Source organism: Callorhinchus milii, unplaced genomic scaffold, assembly GCF_018977255.1.
Source record: "Callorhinchus milii isolate IMCB2004 unplaced genomic scaffold, IMCB_Cmil_1.0 Scaffold18, whole genome shotgun sequence".
Lineage (NCBI taxonomy): Eukaryota > Metazoa > Chordata > Chondrichthyes > Chimaeriformes > Callorhinchidae > Callorhinchus > Callorhinchus milii.
The window spans coordinates 4723144-4738506 of NW_024704759.1; the positions used below are offsets into that span (position 1 = coordinate 4723144).

The 15363-nt window shown below is 43.0% G+C and overlaps 1 protein-coding gene across 3 annotated transcripts in view; it reads right to left on the reverse strand.

The window, feature by feature from the left end:
• The window catches only part of slco4a1 (solute carrier organic anion transporter family, member 4A1), a 53633-nt gene extending 38736 nt beyond the window's left edge, over positions 1-14897 (reverse strand). Inside the window, exon 1 of one of the 3 annotated variants that reach the window (XM_007884667.2) lies at positions 14846-14897. The gene's annotated coding sequence lies outside the window, so the exon portion shown is untranslated. Of the gene's footprint in view, positions 1-13327; positions 13386-14845 lie in introns of those variants that run through there. The other 2 variants (XM_042341759.1, XM_042341760.1) reach the window with 2 other exon arrangements.
• Positions 14898-15363: the final 466 nt, after the last annotated feature.

The following is a 15363-nucleotide window of genomic DNA, read 5'->3' on the forward strand; positions in this document are numbered from 1 at the left end:
AGAGGCAAAAATCAGCATTATTCAGCAGATAAACCTCAACTTCAATATTTTCCCCAATTCAATCTACTAAATAGGTCAAATTCTGCATAAGAAGGGAGCACCACAAATAATAATAATCATAATAATCCATGCAATTGATATAGCGCCTTATCAAGTCATTGAGACGTCTCAATCACTTCAAAGGATATATTCTAAAGTGAATTGACTGTGCAATTTGTGGGCAAAATGTGGCAGCCAATTGCACACAGCAGTGTCCCACAAACAGTCATAGATTGACTGACCAAATTTATTTTTACTTGTTTGCCCAGAATATGCTGTTCGTCAGGTTTTATATTTATGCAAATGAGACACTTTTGGTCTGTTTCAGAGATTTTGAATTGATGAGCTAAGAAGGTTTGTCTGTGTGTGAAGAGAGTTAATCAGATTTTAAGATCAGTCTTGCAGGAGGCAAATGGTTCCAGTGAAGGGCATTGCAGCCCTGGTCTTTCAAAGCCACCTGTACTTTTCAGCTAATGCCAGGGGAAAACTATGGACGTGTCCTTTGGATAGCACTGGGCGGCAAGCACAATCAAGTCCTCTGATCTCAACCCATCCACCCAAACAACCACCCTACTGTCCTGATCACAACGTCAAGCTGCTTTTTAAATGAATCCAAGTGTTCTAACCTCAACCACCTTTCCTGGCAACTTATTCCAGTCTTCAAATTACCTTCTGAGTAAAGAAACACTTCCTGGTGTCTGTCCTGAAATTGCCCCTTGTAATTCTAAACCTGCATCCTCTTGTTGTACTGTCTTGATGCATCCTAAAGTATTAATCTGGGTTTACTTTTTTAATCCTATTTAAAATGTTATACATCTCTATAATGTACCCTCATTGAGTCATCTCTCAAAACTGAAGAGTCCCATTTTGTCCAATGGCTGCTCACAGCTCATTCCTCTAACACTAGCGATCCACCTGGTGGTCTCCTCTTGTTTCAATATATATAGAAGTTGTTGGGTTAATTATTATAAATAGGGGCAAAGAATACAAAAGTCAGGTAGTTATGATGAACCTTTATAAAACACTGGTTAGGCCTCAGCGAGAGACTGTGTTCAGTTCTGGGCACCACACTTCAGGAAGGATGTCAAGGCATTGGAGAGGGTGCAAAGGAGATTTACCAGGATGGTACCAGGAATGATGGACTTCAGTTTGAGGAGAGGCGAGAGAAGCCGGGATTATTCTCCTTGGTGCTGAGAAGGTTAAGAGGAGACTTAACAGAAATTTTCCAAATTATGAGGGGATTCGATAGGGTGAACAAGGAGTAACTATTTCCACTGGTGGGTGGGTCGGTAACCTGAGGACACAAATTTAAAATAGATGTTAAAAGAAACAGAGGGGAGGTGAGAAGAAATGATTTCACACAGCGAATTGTTCGGATCTGGAATGCATTGCCTGAAAGGGTGATGGAAGCCGATTCGATAACAACGTTTAAGAAAGAAGTAGATAATTATTTGGGGAAGGCAAGTTTGCAGGGCTATGGGGAGAGAGCAAGGGAATGAGATTAAATTGGAGAGCTCTTTTCAAAGAACCGGCACAGACACAATGGGCCAAATGGCCTCCTTCTGTGCTGTACAATTCTATGTTTCTATATGATAATTCAAAAATGCCAAGTAGAGCAACAGCACATCAGTGTTAGTACAGATAAATGGAAAACCTTTTCCTTCTGTGGAGTCCAATAATTTCACAAAAAAAAAATCACTTCTCCATTTAGCAAAATACCAGCAGAAGTGCAAAGATGAACCCACTGGTAAATAGTAGGTGTACTACTATTTATTTATTGACTCTGTATGAATTTGCTTAATTCTTGGTTTCCATTGTGCATGGAAATATTAGCCAAGTATTTATGAGGTGGGAAGCTACATACAGCAGCGACAGAAAACTATTTGTACAATTGTGCCTGTAAAATGAAATTGATCATACATTTCACGGTCATTTGTGGGGCAATGCTGTAGTCAAAAAAAGATAGACAGGGGCAGTGGATTATCTCTTCCCCAGCTCAGGAAGGTAAAATAATAATCCTTACATTTGATTTAGCACCTTTCATGTCAGGAGGACATCTCAAAACAATTCACAGTAATTTACTATAAAGAGTAGCAAATGTGTATTTTGTAGATGAACGTAGTAGGTAGTTTGCAATGTCCCACAAACAGCTACAAAGTAAATGACTAATTTTATTTGGGGGTTTGCTGGCCAGGACACTGGGAGAAACTCTCTTCTCGAGTGGTGCCATGGGAACTTTAATGTCCACCTGAACAAGTAGACAGGAAATTAGTTTGGCTTTTTCATCTGAAGGATGTGGGGCTTGATTCCATAACTTTCTGACTTAGAGGTGAGAATGCTACACTACGCCTATCTGACATGCTAAAAAAAACTGAAAAGAAGGAAGGAAAAAAAAGGAATGTGGAGTAAGGTTTTTTTTAAAAAAAATAGGCTGGGGACAAATTGCAGTATTTCATTATAAGTTGGTATGCAATTATTGAAACATACTAATTCAACTTAGACACCAGTTAAATTTAAGAAATGACAACCCTGCAATTCATCAGATGATGTCTCTGTAAGTATTTTTAGTACCAATTAAAGATTAGAAACTCATAGATCTACAATGAAGAAGCATTGCCTCATATTAGAACACCACTGTACTTTGAGGATTGAGTAAAAATATCTAGTGCAGAACAGACATTTCATCTGAAATGGTTTTACTGCAATAGAGTCCATTGATAAGGTCTGTGAGGTTGTGTACAAGCTGCTATTCAAATCAAGTTTATTTTCAGCTTGCCCCTAAACTATGGTACTCATTTACCATTTTAAGGTGATCACAGTGAGGAACGTAGCCTTTTCACTGAGGAACCTACATCGTTGAAGTTCAACCCCACCCGCCCCCACAATCTCCGCACATATACACAAACACACACTCACACACAAAGCATACTTGCGTCAAGATTACAGGACAGCAAAGAGTGAGATGAATCAAATGCTGGTTACGTGACAGTCTACAAAGAAGTCAATCTTTAATCTCATAAATCTTTTGGAAGTACATAAAAGATCGCAGGAACAGGACCTGTTCCATGAATGCTGCTTTTAGAGTCCAGAATTCTTGACAGTTAGAGCTTCAAAACGCAAACACACACATTCCTCGCCAATTAAGTTTTTCTAGGTCAAATTGAGGGTTCAATTCATTCCATCCGAGTACTAAATTCAATTGAGCATTTAACTTACAAAAGCATGTCTCAAATTCACACTTAACCATCTAACTCCACTTTGGTACTGGCTCATAGTTCCCTGCAAAAAAGAATGTGATGCCTTTTTAATAATAATTCTCGCATTTGGTACAATGCCTTTCATGTCAGGACACTTTACTTAGTGTGCAAATGCACTCCTAGCAAATGTTGAGTAAGTGTACATTAGTCTGGTTTAATTCGGTCCTAATCCAATAGTCAGTGGTAACAGAAGAGTGTAAACTGATTGTTATTGGCTATGCATTTATTCTGGGCAAGTTGCAAATCATATCCACATAAGGAATGCTTCCACGGTTCACTGCCCAATGCACCTCATTAAGGAATCAAGCTAGCAGAAAGATACTGCATCCCCTCCACAGCTTGACTCCCAATGCCATTTGACATGGTAACAAATGGGATAGCAACATGTTTGTGAGCCCAGCATGACTGTGGGAGCATTACAAGACATGACATATTGAAAAGCTGAATGACAAGTCTGATAAAATCAGGACGACAATGGAAGAAATGTGGAGTATAAACATCAGCACAGATTAGTTGCGTCAAATGGACAGATTTCATGCCGTATCACTCTTTGTAACTTAATTATTCAATCAAGACATCAAATCACCTTCTAAATCTGGTTGCCCAAAACAACATTCTGTTTCTATTGCAACACAAGTGGAAGGGGGTCATTATTGGTACCTTCGCTTGCACTGAAATGACACGGTTGTAACAGGATAGTACAGGCATTGCTTCCACAATGAGAATTCCACTCTGCAATTGACAGCCTTTGAAGATTCAAAGCATATGGTGTGCATATGGGTACTGCCTGAAGGACATCAAGTCTTGAATGAGGGCAAATTTCCTGCAATTGAATGTGAACAAGACTGAGGCCCTCCTGATTGGCTCACGCCAATGCCTCTGTACCTCAAGCTCTGGCAGCATCAACCTCCATGGTTGCTCACTACAACTCACCAGCCAGTCAGGAACTTAGGTGTCTTGCTCAACCCTCAACTGTCTTTTCTTCCCCACATCCAAGCCATGACCCACTCTGCCTTCCTTCACCTCGATAACATCGCCCGACTCCGTCACTACCTCACCCCTCAGGCCGCTGAAACTCTTGTTCATGCCTTCATCACCTCCAGGCTCGACTATGCAAATGCCCTGCTTGTCGGCCTTCCCAACTCCTCCCTCCACAGGCTGCAGATAATCCAGAACTCTGCAGCCCGTGTCCTCTCCCGCACCAAACTCTGTGACCCCACCTCCCCCATTCTCGCCCAACGTCCTCCAACCTACCCACCCCACCATTGGTGGGAGAGCCTTCAGCCACTCTGTCCCCAATCTCTGGAATTCCATCCCCCAATCACTCCGCCTCGCCCCCTCCTTAACCTCCTTCAAGTCCTGCCTCAAGACCCTCCTCTTCGACCGTGCTATCGGCCACCCCCCTTCCCCTCCCCTCCCTTCTCCCCCTCTGACCCCAGCTCAGGTCTGAAATGCTGTACACTATCCAGCGCCTTGGGACATCCTCCCGATGTGAAAGGCGCTATACAAATGTAGTCTTGTTGTTGCATATGAAAAATCCCACAAAAAGCCATGAGACGAATGAATCATGTCTGGAGAACCTGCTGGGTAGGACACTGGAAAAAACTCTTCACTTCAAATAGTGCCAATGGGAGCTTTTAACATTCACTGAAGTACAGGCAGATGGGAGCATTGGTTTAATATCTCATCCCAAAAGCAGCACTTCCCAGTAAATGCAAGGTTAGACCTGAGATTTGTACTGTGCATCCTCTTCATGGTGCAATTTATACTTTGTACNTTTTTTTACAGGAATTGCCAGTTGCAAAATGGGGAAGTAATTTCCACACTTGAGGCAGTTTAAATTCCACTTGCGGTTCAGACGAAAAGACCCCTATTTTGATTGATGTCATCTTTCCAGGATCCGCACCCTATTCACCTAGCATCACAGCAGTAACCTGTTTTTTTCATTGTCCTGCCCTCAACTATGCTTCCTGGTAACCGGTTCCTGTCATGTAAGTGTATGATCCTCTGTATAAAGACATACTTCCCAGTGTACGTTCACTATCCTGAACTTGTGCCCCCTTGTTCTCCTGCCTCAGTGCATCTGAAAGCAATGTTCCAATGGTCTGCAATTCCGGACATCACTGGTTAACAACTCTAAATTAAGGCAGAAATGAATAATGATCTATGTGGATTAAGAAATGCCATGGACTCTTGAGAGTTTAAAAGAAAGCAAAACTCGACAAAGCCCTGAAATGAGTTAACTCTGGTTTGTCCCACACTCAATTTCAACTCAATAAAAAAATTCACAGACAGAAGTTTGCAATAATTTTGTCTGATTTCCATCATTCTTATCTGTTGTGTAACCCCAAATTAACCTATATTAAATTACCAAAATTTAAGGGTCCATATTTCAGGGATTACTCGCTGAGCACAATCTGATGGGCTCAGAGAAATGCCATTTTTGCATTGAGTTACATACAAAACTGAGCAGGAAATTTCACTCAAGGGAAAATGATTGGCAACGCACATGCACTGTGCAAAATAAATTTAAGAGTAAATTAGGATACACTAACAAGCAAATTAGATGCACAGCTGACTTAACATATTTTGGATTTTAACATACTATGAAATTAATTGCTACTTAATTAATTATTAATTGTTATTGTTGGCCCAAGTCAAGATTTAAGTTCATTGTCCAGCTGACACTCCAACATAGTCCTGGGGGTGCACTGCATTATCGGAGGCGCCATCCCATCCTTCAGATGAGACATTAAACGAAGATCAGATCCCGTCTACCTGTTTGTGTTGACATTAAAGACCCCATTGTACCATTACAAAAGAGAAGGAAGTTTCTCCTGGTGTCCTGGCCAGCAATTCCCCAGAGAGAAAGTGGTCATTCACTTCAGGGATATTAGTGGGATATTACTGTGTGCAAATTGGTTGCCACGTTTATATACGAACACAATCACTACACTTAACACCAAATTACACATTTTACATGATGAAGAGCTATATTAACCCAAGGATTATTATTTAAGCGAAATTACAAGTGGAGAATCTAGAACATCTAAACATCCGCAGTTGGTTTGTGAACCTGTAGTTTTGGGCAAATTCCTTTTCTCAGGTCTTCTGTGTATCCATTCACTTAACTCAGCAGTCTGTACAAATTTCACTCACAAAATATACAGTCAATCCACTTTACAGTAAATTCTGCGAAGCGCTTTGAGACATCTCAATGACGTGGAAAGGCCCTATATCAAATTCAAGGATTTTTTTTAAATCTCCCAAATGAAAGAGTGAAATAATGTCTCAGCCTGGTTCATTAGCGAACATCCTAGTGTATGTTTGAAAAAGGACACGTCCCAGAGAAATCAACCGCATGTGTAACTAAGTTATTGTACTCCTGTCACTTTAAATTAACATCAGCTATTATTCAGCATGCATTATCTGCTTCCCCCTCCTAGTTCTTTTTTCTGCTACTGGCTAGTTTTAATGCACAATTGATCCTCTGCTCATCACAAAGCCAATAGACAGAGGAATGGATATAGGTAACCGCATTATTGGCCCTTATTGGGGCCAGGCATGAATGATGTGAAAATGGCCGAGATGTAATTAGAGGTCATATCTGCAGATTGGGTTAACCATGTGCAAAATTGTAACAATGGCCTAAATGGTGTAATAAACAAGAAACACCAATGATTCTTTTCACTGGTTAATCGCATATTTAAACAGCCCTGTAATTTCTTCTGTACACTGCACTTGCACATGGTTAACTCAACCCGCAACATTAAAGGGGGTTCAATGAAAAAATGACTTCAGATTAGAATGAAGACCTCCTTGGTATGGTTTATAAATTATTAATTTGGTCACTCAATTCACGACTGTACATGGGACGTCGCTGTGCGTAATCGTCTGCCGCTTTTCGCCCACAATATACAGTCACTACATTCTACAGTATATTCTGGGAACCCCTTTGAGATGTCTCAATGACGCGATAAGGCATTATATCAAATGCAAGGATTATTATTAGTATAAATTGTTAACATAGTATTGAAGTCAACTGAGAATCCTTTCTCTACACAAGGGCAGTGAGGAGCAAGAGGAAGCATTCAATTAATTTTTTCTAACCAGCTATCATTGAGTTATAAAAGCGATGCATGCCAAGATTGCATACGAGTCACAGAAGGGAAAGCACATGTAAAAACATAATTATAGGCCTTACATCTAAATAGTACAATTCACATAAGAAGGATGTTTCAGAGGGCTTCACAGCATTTACTATAAAGTGTAGTGACTGTGTATTTTGTAGATATACGCCTATATTGTTTCATAATTCCTGCTCATCTACATGTGCAGCACCACCCCATTCTGTTGCACACTGCTTGCTAATTATCAGTAGGTTAAGTAATAGAAAGAAATGTGAGCAGTCATGAAGCATGACATAAAATGTAATGTAACACAAAAGTCGGCCTCATTAAAAAATAGTCATTTCAGAAAATGAATAGTCATTTCAATCTTCTATCCACCAAACAGCCACAACATTTCTGCTTCAACTGACAAGACAGAAAGATAGATTAACAGACAAACTCCCCATGCTCCTAATCAAGCCTAAGGCTGTTCAAGCCTTATATTTTCCATTTTCCCTCTCCTCAATTTGTTAATTTGCCTACAAAGATACAGTCACTGCACTTTACAGTGAATCCTGTGAGGTGCACTGAGATGTCCTCCAGATGGAAGAGAAGGAAAAACCCTTATATCAAAGCAAGGATTATTATTATTAATAATAACCAAAACAATGGTCTGATGTTTACAGCATTGAGGTACATCTAAGAGCAGAAGAAATGATAGATCTTGTGCATTCACATCACCAATTCTTTTGCAAACCATTTGATCTCCCAAGGATTTCCCTTCATTCTCACTTCAGAGATTTGGCAAAATTACAGAATACCTAATCTGTTTTTACATCCCAGACATTCTATTCTTGCTATAAACAAAAGGCAAAATACTGCAGATGCTGGAAATTTGAAATAAAAACAGAAGACACTGGGAAAATTCAGTAGGTCCGGCAGCATCTATGGAGAGGACCCCCAACCCCCTCATACTCCATAGATGCTGCCTGACCTGCTGAGTGTTCCCAGGGACTTCTGTTTTCTATATATTATTCTTGCTATTCATTGACTATCAATGTTACTTGCTTTTTGAGAATTGAACAAGTAAGCAATAATCTGCAGTACTTCCTGATATTGATATTTACCTGGAACCATAAAGGAAACAGGAAGTCTACTGATAAACATTGAATGCATACATGCAACAGAAGGGGGAGGGGAAGAAGAAAGAGCAGAGAAGATTATTCCTTGAATATTCTGGTTTCAGCTTGTTCACCAATCAGATTTTACACACTAATAGCTTGACATGCAAGGACATTCAATTTGAAATCATAGGACAGAATTCTGGGTGTCATTTAAACTAAAACATATATGTGAATTTCCAATGACTACGATTTGATATTGTGTGTGTTTTCTGTCAGGGTCATGACTGATTAAAGCCCTTTTAAACTAAAATTTGGAAATGGGGAAGTCGAGACAGATGAGAAAAAGGGGCTGCTTTTCTTTTCAAATATTCAGGTAGAATTGTAAATGACAACATATTGGATTATGTGAAGAATTAAAACATGAAAAACGCTGATGATGCATGGTTGAGTCATACCAAAGTCGTAACAGATCTGTGTCACCCAAACGACACAGATCAGTTACCACTTTGGGTTTGACTCAACATAAATTGGCATACTGGTTTGCTTAATGTACTAGTTTGCTAAACCAAACTGGAGCAATTGAGTTCAATGCCACTATTTAATTCTGCGATATTCAGCTCTTTAGCCCTGTCTGCCCATTTAGGTAAAAGTTAAAGATCTCATGTCATTAGTTGCTAAAGAGAAGAAAGTTTCACTTGATGTCCTGGCCAACAATCTTCCAGTTAAATTGGTGATTCACTTCATGGCCTGACCTTCTTGTGTGCAAAATAGACTGCAGGCTTGTCTAAAAATACACAGCAATTTGCATTGAAGTGCTTGGAGATGTTTCAATATTAGAGGTGCTATTTGAAAGCCAATGATTATAGTAATTAGCTTCCTTTATCAGACACTTACTGGTCTGCTCATGCTGTGCATTTCTATTTTTCCAATGAAGGACTATGGCAAGTTACAGACATTAATCATGACTAGACAGGCTAGCATTTAAAAAACATCCCTTACCTTAAATTAACAGAAGATGCCAACAAAATAAGTATGAATCAGTTCTTTTCTTCACTTGAAGTTGTTAGTAATTGCTTAGTCATTTCAGTGTAAGTAAAGTTAGGATTAGAGAGATGGAAATAACATGAAAGTACATGATGCCTTGGAATAGGAGTTTGGGCGGGTTGTAGAAACAGACTTGATTGGTTGAATGCTCTGTTCTCACATTTTCCCTCTCTCAAGCCCAAACCGCCTTTTATTCACAGATCATTCTCCAGGCCAAAAAAAACAAAATCATGTTCTCCACTACCCATCACCTTCTCCACCCCCATCTAAAGCACCTTTGATCCTCACTTCCAACGCCAAGTGCAAAGAGGTCCTGGACTGCTTCATCCCTAAGATAACCCTCGTCCATACCTTTGTCACTTCCCGGCTGGACTATTCCAATGCCCTCATCGTTGGTCTCCCAGCTCCACCATATACAAAATTCAATTAATTCAAAACTCTGCCACCCTGATACTCACCCACACAAAACTCCATAACCTCATCACACCAGTCCTTGCCAGGCTCCCCTGGCTCCCACTTACCAAACGGATCAATTTCAAGATCCTCTCACTCGTTTTCAAATCCCTTCATGCCCTCGCACCTCCATACTCATCTGACTTGTTTACACCCCCCCCTCCATCACCCGCTGCCTCCGCTTGGCCAACTCCAGCCTATTTGTTCCTCGTCCCCTCCGATACACCATCGGTGGCCATGCCTTCAGTCACTATGCCCCGAAACTGTGAAACTCTCTACCCGATTCCCTCAACATTCCCCCTCCCTCCCCATCTTCAAATCCCACCTAAAGACCTTCCTTTGTGATCATGCTGATGGTCACCTCTCCCCTCGGCTCGTTGTCAGACTCCACCACTGTCAAACTACCCCGCGTGAAAGGCGCTTTATAAATGCAAGTTGTTGTTCTTTAAAATGTAGTCACCTACAAGCAGAAATTGCCCAGCACCTATTTATCACTGGCGGTGGTAGACTTGTTCATCTGCTACACTTTGTGAAGAACTTGGGATATTTAATCCTAGATTTTGATATAGCGCCTCATCACATCTTTGAGACGGCCCAAAGCACTTCACGGACTATAAAAATAATAATAATAATCCTTGCATTTGATATAGCGCTTTTCACGTCTTCTAGACGTCCCAAAGTGCTTCACAGAATAGACTGTAAAGGGAATTGACTGTATATTTGTGGGCGAACGCGGTAGCCAATTGCGCAAAGCAATGTCCCACAAACAATCGTGGATTGAAATGACCGATTCATTATTTTTTTTTGTTTTTTGGAGGGATTATTATTAGGCGTAAAGTGGACTACAGTTTACTACCCTGTAAAGTGAATTGACTGTATATTTTGTGGGTGAAACGCGGTAGCCAATTAATAATAATAATAATCCTTGCATTTGATATAGCGCTTTTCACGTCGGGAGGACGTCCCAAAGCGCTTCACAGAACACACTGTAAAGTGAATTGACTGTATAGTTGTGGGCGAACACGGCAGGTAAATGCGCACAGCAATGTCCCATAAACATTCGTAGATTATAAATGACCAATTTATTATTGTTTTTGGAGGGATTATTATTAGGCTCTGTGTGGAGTAAGGAAACTTGCCCAAGGTTTCGCCCTCTGCCTGGAATTGAACTCAGGTCTCTCGCTTGCAAAGCGAGTGCTCTAACCACTGAGCTACAGGATTTTGCTTTTTGTGACGTGGGGTACTCTCAGTCCGGTTGTGACACTCTTGAGCAGGGGGTGGACCACAATTGCACATTGCAGTGTCCCACAAACAGTCGTGGATTGAGTGACTAAATTATTATTATTTTTTTTGAAGGGATTATTACCCAGGATAAGTGATATGACTAACAATAGAGTTGCTGCTTATTACTAGGTAAACAGAGGGTTTGGAATAAGGAAACTTGCCCAACATTTCACCCTGCCAAGAATCAAACCCAGATCTTTCGCTTGTGAGGCAAGAGCTCTAACCACTGTGCTAACTGCCGAAAGATCTGAGATCTGAAACTTTAACTCACTTGCCTGGCCTTCTGCATTTTCCCAGTGGCTTCTAATTTTATTTCAGATTTCCAGCATCTGCAGCATTTTGCTTTTTGTGACGTGGGGTACTCTCAGTCCGGTTGTGACACTCTTGAGCAGGGGATGGACCACAACACAGTGCCTGGAATTATCAGGCGAGCCACGTGCGGCCCCCGGGCCGCCAGTTGCCCCGTCCCTGCCGCTCTTAAAGCAATCGTGGCGCGTTTAGACCGCAATTGAATCGTAAGAACAATCATTGATTGCATCGGAGCGACATCTCCGGCAAAGTGACCGAAAACCAGAAGGCGGAAATTTTTCTGAAGGCTGGAATGACTCGAAAAGCCCGAGCGGTGAAGACAGAGCGTAAAGCTCAAGGCAACGTCTTGTTATGTTGGTGGCGCTGCCCAGAGCAGCAGGTGCGCCTTCGGCATAGACCTTGCTCTGCAGCTGGGAGCCTGGGGGGTGGGGGTGGTGGGTAGGGGGGTGGGTGGTGGTAGTGGGGGGGGGGGGAAGAGGAGAGAAGGCGAAGTGTGAACCACAAGCCCAGCAGCAGCACAACCCCCCCTCTCCCCCAACATCTTTTAGTCAAATAACGACGTGAAACCAAAACCTTTCAGCTCTTCAAATTAGTCTTTACAAACCGACGAACGTGGGTCTGATCAGTTAACACAGACAAGACCGTGTTTAACCTAAAACACTTTAGCATTTTACGTTCATTGTTGAATAAAACTATTTTTTTAAACTCACCCCACCCCCCCGCACCCCCCCACCCTCCCCCCCCACTACCACACAGGAACCACGATATTTGCTGAATGGTTCTTTTGTATATATAATATATATATGTATACATATATAAAACACACACAACGCTGTTAAACCTCAGGTTAAGATACTTAAGGTTTCAAATAGAATGATATTGGGAGAATGTCACATATCCGTCGCATTTTGGGGAAGGGAAAAAAATAATAATAATTTCACCCCCACACCCCCACCCTCACCCCCACCCTCACACCCCACCCCCGGCTATGTTTTATTTTTTTTAAAAAAAGGAAAAATAAAGACCCCCCTCCCCACCCCACCCATCGTTTAAAAAAAATTGAGCCCAAACAAAGGATCATCAAAATAAGAATAAAACAACAACAAAAAAGGGGGGGACAATTACAGCGTGACAGGGGGGGGGGTGAGGGGGGGTGAGGGGTGGGGGGGTGTGTTGGGGGGGGTGAGGGGTGGGGGGGTGAGGGGTGGGGGGGTGTGTTGGGGGGGTGAGGGGTGGGGGGTGTTGGGGGGGTGAGGGGTGGGGGGTGTTGGGGGGGGGGTGAGGGGTGGGGGGTGTTGGAGGGGGTGAGGGGTGGGGGGTGTTGGGGGGTGTGGGGGGGGGTTGAGGGGTGGGGGGTGTTGGGGGGGGTGAGGGGTGGGGGGGGGTGGGGGTGGGGGGGGGGGGGGTGTTGGGGGGAAAAAACACCTCACGTTAAAATAAATTACACGCTGTGGATGAACAGTGCTGGGGGTGGGGTGGGGGGGGGGGGAGGAGGGGAAATTGTCACAGAGTGACAATGTCAGTCAGGGGTTATTATTATTATTATTATTATTATTATTATTTTAATATTGTGTGTTGTGTGTGTGGGGTAGAACGTGGTTTAAAAAAAAAAGAAAGAGAGAAATAATATTTTTTTTTGAAAAAAAAATCCCCGTTCCTGTGGGGCCGCCCAGAAAATTGGACAGACACCGACTCGACCGACTCTCACCGGCAATGAGGCGAAGGCTCCGCACGGCAGCGCCCCGTCCCGTCCCGTCCCGTCCCATCCTCACACACCGCCGCCGCCGCCGCCGCCACTCCCCGTCCACCAGCGAGGAATCGCTCAGCTGCAAAAGCCCGGAAGCCGCGGGTCACCCACAGCTCTGACAGTGGCTCTCACTGTGACTCCTCGGTGACAGGGGAGAGAGAGGGAGGGGGGGGGGAGAGGGGGAGGAGGGGGATAGGGGGGGGAGAGAGAGAGGGGGGGGGAGGGGGGAGAGAGGGGAGAGGAGGGGGGGAGAGGGGGAGAGGAGGGGGGGGAGGAGGGGGGGGAGAGGGGGAGAGGAGGGGGGGGAGGAGGGGGAGAGGGGAGAGGAGGGGGGGGGAGGGGGAGAGGAGGGGGGGGGAGGAGGGGGGAGAGGGGGAGAGGAGGGGGGGGGAGAGGAGGAGGGGGGGAGAGGAGGGGGAGAGGAGGGGGGGGGGGAGAGGGGGAGAGGAGGGGGGGGAGAGGGGACCAGTCACCCCCCCCCCCCCCCCCCCAGCGTGGGAAGAGCCCTCACAAAGCTTAGCCTTGCCATCCCATCCATCAATCAATCAATCGGATCGATCAGATCGGATCGATACACTCACTGACAAGCAATCGGGGTTTTGGAGTCGGGATCTGTTCCTGAAAATCGACCGGATCCTGAGACCGGCGAATGGCTTATTATTATTATTATTATTATTAATTAATTATTATGAATTAATTATTATTATTATTACTTGTTGTTGTTGTTGTTGTTGTTGTTGTTGTTGTTGGAGCCACAGAGCTGTCTGTCCACCAGATATAATGTTTCTTTCAAACGTCGGTGTTTACCAATCGGTCCCCATTGAGAGATCTCTGTCAAAACACCTCTCGGGTTCCTGCTTTCACGGTGTGGTGGACACGTGTGGAGATGCGCCTCTCGGGATGAAGCGAGGATATTCAGAGCAATAATAATAATAATCATAATTATATTATATTGTATTATATTGTATTCAGAGCCAGGCTTAAAGGATGAATGATCAGAACAACTCCAGGAGTAAACGAATTAAAGATATCCCCAGTCAAAGCAGTGCTACATATATATATATATATGTATCACCTATTGTTGCAAACTTCGGAGGTGAGTCACAGTGTCGCAAAAGAGTCCAAATAAGTTTCACTTTGAACTTGTCCTCCACACAGGACTTAACTTTGCCTTAACTTCACCCAACGCACAACCCAACCCCCATACCCCACCCCATACCCCCCATACCCCATCCTTTGAGTTGGAAAATAAAATAATATCTCTCTCTCTCTCTCTCTCTCTTTCTTGGACCATATCAGATTTTTTTTTGCAACAAATGTAAGCACGATCTGCATACAAAGCAGGAAATTCAGTCAAAAGGTTGCACGGACACTGAAATATCACACAAACACACACACACACACACACACATTATTATTATAAGCACTTGTAGAGATGCATGAACATTAAAACGAAAAATAGCAATTAATTTCTCCCACCTGATTATTCCTGTACGAGTGGTGAGTGCTGCACGTTTGCACTGGGATCCCTGCAGTGTGTGAGTAAAGGTGCTCCTTGTCATGGGTTCACCCAACCCATCACCAGCTAATCACATTAAAGGAATCACAGGATAAAGTGTGGACTTTGATCATTCCAACGCCCTTCACTGCAATTGCAATTGTTAAACAGCACTGGAGGAACCTTTCATTTTCATTTTTTTATATTTGCCCATGTAATTGCCATTTATTTGTCACTTACTGTCATTTACTGTGTGTTTTTTTTCGAAATCAAGCGTTTCTTTTTTTAAAAAAAATCTCAGCTTTTTTTTAAACGACACGCCGGTAGGTGCGGTCGGTTATCGTCTTAAATCGTCTGCTTTCTCAGTAAATTCCATCAGTGCAAAGCATAAATTCCTAGTCGACAAACCGCATACTTGGCAATGATTGCAGATTGTTGGTGGTAATTTGTGATTATTGATCTCAAGTTTTGTATATCGTGGGCCTGAGAGCATTGCTGA